This window comes from Sceloporus undulatus, chromosome 6 (genome assembly GCF_019175285.1).
Source record: "Sceloporus undulatus isolate JIND9_A2432 ecotype Alabama chromosome 6, SceUnd_v1.1, whole genome shotgun sequence".
Taxonomy (NCBI): Eukaryota; Metazoa; Chordata; class Lepidosauria; order Squamata; family Phrynosomatidae; genus Sceloporus; species Sceloporus undulatus.
In genome coordinates this window covers 126739149-126747755 of record NC_056527.1, presented here as the reverse complement: position 1 = coordinate 126747755, position 8607 = coordinate 126739149, and positions in this window count along the sequence as shown.

Genomic DNA, 8607 nt, shown 5'->3' with positions numbered 1-8607 from the left:
TAAGGAGAAAAAGGGCTCTAGCAAGAGACCAATGGCTCATTTTGCAGCCACTAAAGGAATTGCACTTAGGAGGTTCAGCTTGTGAGTAACTTGTGTATGTGCATGTTCAGGTTGTTTCTGACTTATGGCACCCCTAAGGTGAACCTGTCATAGGGCTTTTTTGGTAAGTTTCTTCAAAGCAGGTTTGCCATTGCTGTCCTCTTGTTACTTGTTTTTACTTTGCTTCTGTCTTGTTACACACACCTAAATATAGATCCAACCTTAATAAGAAAACAAAACAAAACAAAATAAAACCATAGGATGTCATAAAATCGAATCAAAGAGGCAGAAGAGACCATGGAGGCCATCTAGTTGACCCTGCTCAATGTAAGATGCAATTTTAGCCTCCCTGACAGAGGAAACCTATCCTCCAGAATCTGCTAACATACTTCCAGCAAAGGTTTGCATGAGGCAATAGTACAGCTCTTACATTTGAAAAGTTCTGATAATACAGGCAGAACTATATCTCACCTAATATTCCTCCTAATTCTAGGATTCCAATCATGTTTCCCATACATATCCTCCAACATTTCACAGCTACAAGCCGGGACAAGTGTGGCCAAACAATAGCAAAGGTTATTAATGAGGAAAGACAGACAAGTTAGGAAAGGCTGCCACAGTTTGCTTTTGCCTGAGTCTACTGGGAAGGGTAAGATTCAATCCCTTTCTCTGCTGCTGAATTAATTGAATATATTCTACTTTTGCAGTTTGAATACAGTTTGCAGCAAATGACATAAGCTGAAGACAAAGACTGAAGGTAGGAGTAGGACAGTTGAAAAACAAAGCAGTTGGGGAGTATGGGTTAAGGAGTCAAACAGGGACTTGGGAGATCCATGCCAAGGCTCTACTGAGCCATAGGGCCAGTCATTCTCTCTTGGCCTGCCATACCTCACAGGGTTGTTGTGACAATAAAAGGTAGGAAAGATGCCACCTGGATTACTTTTGATTCATTACAGGAAAGGTGGGGTATGTGTATGTGTGTTGGGTGTCTTTTTCTTTCCTTTTTTCTGACTTATGGCAACCCTAAAGCAAACCTATCATGGGGTTTTCTTGACAAGACATGTTCAGAAGAGGTTTGCCATTGCCTTCCTTTGAGGCTGAGAGAGTGTGACTTGCCCAAGTGTGTTTCATAGCCAACCTGGGAACTGAACCCTGTTCTCAAGAGTCTTGTCCAACATTCAAACCACTACACTATTCTGGCTCCTATAAATATGGATATAGAGAACAAGTGAACAGGAGAGAACTTCTCAGTTATACTTGCTAATTAGCTTACTTGCTGTTCACCGCTATGATCTTTGGAATAGCGGTATATAAACAAAAACAAAAATTATTACAATTTGCTGAAAGCTTTACCAAAAAAGGTCCAGTGTGATTGTGATTGTTGCATGAGACATCCTTACAACTGGCTTGCCTACAAGTTAGACTTTTAGTTTAATTGTGGTGGTGAGGAGGTTGTTCAACAACAACGCTCATTGTGTTTTGTTGAATACAAGATATAGTCATGTACCGGGTGCAAAATGAGCTCACGAACAGCAAACAAACAAGGAAGAAAGGACCTTGGAACAGTTTCTTCTCTTCTTTCTGGTATGATCCCAGTTTTCTTTGGCTAGCATGGGGGGTACTCCCAAAGCTTCCTCTGCCTCACTTTTGTATGTTGCTTTCAAATCAAGCCTCCGTAACCAAAGAGGTGAATGTGGTAAATGCGTCAGACACAATGCACCAGCTTGTGATATGTTCCTGTTTTTGTTTAGGGAAACACATAGCTGGCACAACAGAACAATCAGTCACTGCAGGTTGTTGTGTCTTCAGCTCCAAATAGTTCTCCTCGCTGATCCCACAACTCTTCAGCTGCGGGTCAGAAGCCACTATTGGATTTGAGACAACAACAGCACTCCAACCATATAGATTTGATGGATTTAAGATACGTGTGTGCATTTGTGTGTGTGTGCCTACAAGTCACCTGTTGATATGGTGAACCCATTAATTTAATGGGGTTTTCTTAGGCAAGGAATCCACACCTGCTGTCATTCTACACAACTACTAAAGATCCAGGAGACCACAGCCCTAGTCCTAAGATACCCTGTTCCTAGATGTTAAAATGGTAATGATCATTGCAAATTTCATGTAGTTTTAGTCTCTCCTAACTAACTCCCTCCTAACTAACAGACTCCTTCCTAACTAACCATGTCCTAACTAGAGTAACTCCCTCCTAACTAACTTCCTCCTACCTAACCATGTCCTAACTAAAGTAGGCCCACCGAATTTACTAAAGGTTGACTCACCATTTAACAGTTTATTGAATAGGTCAAATCTAGTTGGGACTAAGCAAGAGGATGCCCAGCCACAGGGTCCAGGTTGAAAGTTTCCTTTCAAGACAGAGCTTTAGTACTTTTTCACCTTTTTATCATAATTGCTGGGTTTCTTTATACCGTTTGGACATTTGGATTTTTAATGATGCCAATAAGTTCCTCCACTGTATTACACTCAGTGAGGGATTAAAACATCATAAGTATAATGTCCTTTGATTTTTTATTATGGTGATGATGCCAATTATTGTTTTCTCCGCTTTGAAAAGAAAATGGGAAACTCAGAATCCTGCAAGAGTTTTTTTCCCCTGATCTTTCTATAGATTCTGAAGCCTTTCCAACCAAGAAAAAGGGGGGAAAAAAGGGAATTATAGCATAATCATTGAAGAAGTTCTTGAACTGTGACAATGATCTGACTTTGACTTTGCATGTAAAACAAGTGAGGGGTGAAAGAGTCTTACCTCTCAGTAGTTTGCCAGGTTTTGAAATAGCAATAACTGGCAATCAAAATTCATAACATGCAAGATTAATAAGCAAACCAGCTTCATGTATGAGGGCTAGATCAGGACCAGGGTTCGAATTCCAACTTGGCCATGGAAACCCACTAGATGCCCTTGGGCAAATCACTCTCTCATCCTGGAAGGAAGAGGATGGAAAATCCCCTTTGAACAAATCTTGCAGAGACAATCCTATGACAGGGTTGCCTTAGGGTCATGATAAATCAATAACAACTTAAGGGCACACAACAGTAACTACAGCAACAAGGGTTAGCAATGAGGAAGCAGCTATTAATAAGTCTGTCTTCTATCTAAATACCAAAAGGAAGTGTTGATTTCAGCTAACTCAGCCATATATCTCTCTGCAAAATTGACATACTGTCCACTTTCACAAATTACATTTATGTCTTTATGAAGGGCCCATGTTCTAAAATAGCATGTAGAAAAATAAAAGCTTTCCAATCCTCATATGAGGGAGATCCCTTATTGCAAGACACAATAGAAATTATTCTGGTTGCTACATACTGATAAGTAAGATTGACAGATATGATAAGACATAATTGAATCTATACGTCAGTGCCTTTTTTAAAAAATGCAGAAAACTTTCAAGTTACATAGCAGGGTTTGGGTTTTTTAGGTGTTGGTATAAAATGCAAAACCAAAACCAGTGCTTTTTAAAATCACAGTGTTTTAAAAATTCCACAGTAATGTTAAGCTGCTAGTGTGACAAATTTAAAAGAAAGGGGAAAAAGCAGGCACAGCATCAAGTGGATGGAGAAGTATCTGGCCTCGGAATACAAAACATAGTTTATCCTAATTATGGTTTCCATACTAAAATTTGGGAGGTGAATGCAATGATGCGGGGGATAATGGCACATAATGGCGCACGGCAATGTGCTAAATGGAAGAAGGTATTAGCCCTCAGCAGAAGCTTCCAGCTCAGTTGAGACCCAGTGAAAGGGGCTGCATTATCTTTCCATAACAGGCAAGTGAGAGGCTGAAAGGGAGATGATAACAGTCAAGGATGAGATGACATTTCCCAGATGAGTTACAGCTGAAGGGATGCTCTCTCCAAAGAGCCTATGAATCAACAGCTGTTTCCTTTGACGTCAGTTTTTAAACTCTTTCGCTGGGACACTGACCTTCCAGGTTATTGTCGCAAGAACTACCAGGGGGTTGTTGAGGCCAGCAGATGTGCTTTCTCTGTTGGAGTGCTGAAACCTATGGATGGAGAACTGTCTTCAGCATCTTTTTAGGCAAGTCTACTAGCATGGTGTAGCAGTTTGATCCATAGGGAGAGGCGGGATATATTATTATTATTATTATTATTATTATTATTATTATTATTATGACTCTGGAGACTAGGGCTCGATTCCCAGTTCAGCCATAAAACCCACTAAGTGACCCTGGGCAAGTCACATTCTCTCAGCCTCAGGGGAAGGCAGCGGCAAACCGCCTCTGAACAAATATCGCCTACAATAGGATTGCCATAAGTCCAAAACAACCTGAAGGCACACAACAACAACAACAAATTATGAATATACCTTAGCATTTTTCACATTTACAGATTATCAGGGATGTCACTAGAGGCATGGAGGGTGCAGATTGCACTAGGTGACACCACTGCTCCTCAAACGTCTCCCTTTGGGCAGAAGTGGGTTGTGGAGTTCTCCTGCATCTCTTTAAAACATCAGCGGAAGAGATGGTGTGAATGGGACAAGGAACAGTGGGAGCAGAAAGGAGGGCCTTGGGGCTTTTGAATTACATTTTTAAAGTTATTATTTTAAAATTTGCTTTTAAAGCATCACATCTTATCAAATGTTCACTTTAGCCGCATGAAACTATGCACAGGTAAAATACGTTTAGGCTGTGCATGTGATATTGTGATGTAAAGCAGTATAACTTTAATTTTGCATGTTGCTTATGTCACAACTATCGCCAGCGATATATGGAGATTAAAATGTATGAGTTAACATCGGTACAAAAAAAAAACATTACTAAGGATACTGTGTGGAGTGATATGGGAGGAGGTCAATGTTGGGGACATTTTGGACTTTGGCTCCCAGAAACCTAACCATTGGCCAAGATGGCTTCTGGGAGCTGAAGTGTGAAAAACCTTGAAGGCTACAGTTTGAGAACCACTACTCTAGATTAACTTCCCTCATCATCCTCAACAGATGGGATTTGTTCCTTGGCACATCTGGAAGGGGGCTCATATTACCAAACCAGGTCCAAAAAGTAAAGGAGGTCAGCAGTGCTATGGCTATTTGTATCAAAAAGATGCAAGCCGGGCCCTTGGTTGAAAAACCTGGTGTCACACTCACATGTTTGCATGAAGCCCAGTTCTTTAATACATCATTACTCAGCGTCAGTCATTGCTTTCCTTTGGCACCCCCTCTTTTCACATGATCTCCCCTTTTGACTCATTTGGTTACTCATTTTCAATGTTTGTCAATAAGCATTTAAAAATACACCTCTTGTGTGTAATAAATGGAGTTATATATTACACAGCCAATCCGCACATGCATTTTTGGGAAAGGGGGAGAGGGTGTCATGACAGGTGTGACACTGTGTGTTGCTCTGTGCCCGAGTGACAAATGGGCTGACATGAGATTGGGAAGAGAAGACTGGATATGACCAGCCTTTGGAACCGAGAAGTGTTGGCCATGTTCCAGACTGAAGCTGGTTCTAAGCAGATCAACACAAACACAGTTGCTTCCTCATAGTAGAATGCACACTTAGATGCAAGCAGAACTTGGAAGCTTTTTTTTGGATAAGTGGTCATGTTAGCTGGAGATTGTGGGACTTGTCCCAAACCAAACAACCAACCTTTTCCAAATTCTGGGTCCAGGGCTGCATCTGCACTGCCAAAATAATGCTGTTGGACTCCACTTTAACTGCTATGACTCAATGATGTGGAATTCTGGGATTTATAGTTTGTTGGGGAAACATTGCAAAAGAGCTCAGAAGGAAAGGGCCATTCACCATTCCAGTGTCCCACCTCCAAAAGGTGCTCACCCAAGGACCTAGGCATCCAAATAACCGTCAAAGTCATCCGGGAGACACAGAGATTTCTCAATACGCCATTCAGGGACGCTTGCCTTGACTGCAGGGGCCAAGGTTATATTAACTTTTTACAAAATGATTTTGAGTAATAGGAGTGTTTTTCTGCTTTCTCCTGTACACACTTCATGGCTAGCTAGTATCCCATGGATTTCTGTACTGTATTGCTTTGGGCTTTTGCGTTCATTGTATATGGTTGTGTTTCCTTATGCCATTCTGTAAAATTAAAAATCTCAGTTAAAATATAGTTCGAGATCTCTCACTACACACCCACAGTGTAACATTACACATGCATAACCTCCCCATCTTTCTCCCTTCCCCACAAAAAGGCACACAGTCCAGCAGCTGCCCAAATGCATTTGTCAAGTTATGCACACGTCTGTTGCCAATGGGATCTGGCCTCAATTTAAAACATAAATATGTAATAGATTTAAACCAACACAAAGAACAAGGTCAGATTCTAAGCTGATTTCTACCTTTGGAAACACATTGTATTCATTGGGACCTACTCTGTACCACCAGCTTGCTACACTTTCCAAGAATCAATTGTTTGGTCAACGCAAATTGCAAATTGCAAGGGTCTATGGATTTAGAAGGTTAGATTCCTTTTTTCTTAGGTGCTAGAACTCACCCTCCACTTTGTGGTTTGTTGTTAACTGCCTTGAGTTAACCTTGGCTCATGGCGACCCTATGGGTGAGACATGTCCAAACAACTCTATCCTCCACTGTTCAAGTCCTGCAAATTCATATTTCCCTGAGTCCATCCATTTTGCATGTGGTCTCCTTCTCTTTCTACTCCCCTCTAACTTTCCTATCATTATTGTCTTTTCTAATGAGTCATTGCTTCTCATGATGTGGCCAAAGTACAACAGCTGCAACTTGATTATCTTGACTTCTAGGGGTATTTCAAGCTTGATCTGTTCAAGGACCCATTTGTTTGTCTTTTTGGCTGTCTGCTATGGTCTGCATTAGCTTCTGACTAGAAGCAAGTAGGGACTTTATCACGTGGGGAAAACCAGAGGTTTAAATAGCGATTATCCCGTGCAAAAAGCAATATCACACTTAAGATATTCACACACATCGCTATTAATCAGACAATAAACAGGCAATAAACAGCAACAAATAATTTTCAGGATTTCCCCGTGAATGTTTTGTTGCTGTTTATTGCCTGTTTAATAGCAATGTCTTGTGAAAATCCTAAATGCGATATTGCGCTTTGCACAGGATAATCACTCTTTAAACATCCGATTTTGCCCATTTTCCCCATGTGATAAAATCCCTTTTTTTAAAAAATGTTCCTTATCCCATCTCCCTCAGTAAGCGAGAAGGAATAATCCTCTCATTTCTCTTTGATTTTGGAACAACCACTCTAGCTAAGTCTTATTTATTGAATGGGAAGATATGTTCTCTGTGTATGACCAGGCCTGCATGTAGGGAGGGGATGTATGCCATCTGTGGTGTGTAAAAATGCCCCAAGTGAATCTGGTGGTCTAAGCAAGCAATGGGAGCCCCTTCTCCTTGGCGCTCCTGATGGAGTTGTCCCCCTGTTCCCTCACACTACCTCACTTCATCCTAACCCTCATGGGGCAGATTTGAGAGCTCCATGGGAAGATTAGATTAGATTAGCCTGGAGGTTCTCCAAGGCTGTGATGAGAGTTATAAAAGTATGTATGATAAGAAGGATGTGGGTCAGGAGATGTTTTTCTCCCATACGCCTAATACTAGAACTTGTGGATTGCCTTGACCAACAAGAGGTTCAGAACAGAAAAGGAAGTATTTCTTCCTATGCTGAGAAATTATTTTGTGGAATTTGCTGCCACAAGATAATGGGCATGGTCACTTGTTTAGGTGGCTTCAAAAGTGAGTTGGGCTAATTCACACAAGACTGGGCTATCAACGGTCACTATTTATGACTATTTGTGACCTCTAGGTTTACAGTCAAAGAAGCTTCCACATACCAGTTATCGGAAAGCAACAGGAAAGGAAAGCTACCATCACATGCCAGTGTTCACTTGTAGCTTTTTTGGGCCATAAATCAGAACATTCAACTAAAATGTATTATCGCTGTTTCTAAATGTTTCCAAAGTCCACTTTTCATTGGAGTAAACTGGGCAACTATAGCCATAAATCTCAGCCTTCTTAGCAGTTTGGCCTTGGTTGTGGAACTGCTCACCATAGGAAGATGCATTGATGGAAATATCAGGAAATCCACAGCCCAAGCGAGTCATTTCTCTTCTGTCCTGATACAAAAACAGCACTGCTTCCAGTTTTACCTCCCAGGCACTCTGTGCCGGGAATTGGATTGCATCTAGGGTTGCCAAATTTCACGACCTGGACCCAAGTCTCTAGTTTTCAGGATTTATCTCCAGACACCTGGGAGCAAATTCTCCAGTTTTGGTGGGCGCACGCTCCAAACAAGAGGAAAGGGTTGGATGCAGATCTTCACCTCAGCTAGAAGAGAAATGTCTTGCTACAATTTGCACGGATTAATTGATTTATTGCAGCAACTTGCAAAGTCTATGTATTTCCTTAGGTAGTTCCTTCCTTCCTGGCGTCACAGTTGCTGTAACACCAGAGCTCACCCTCCAGTGTGCTTTGCATCCACCTTCTGGCTAGAAGCAAGTGACCTTGATTAAGTGTTCCTTAGAGCCAGCATGGTGTAGCGGTTTGAGCGTCGAACTATGATTCTGGTGACCAGGGTT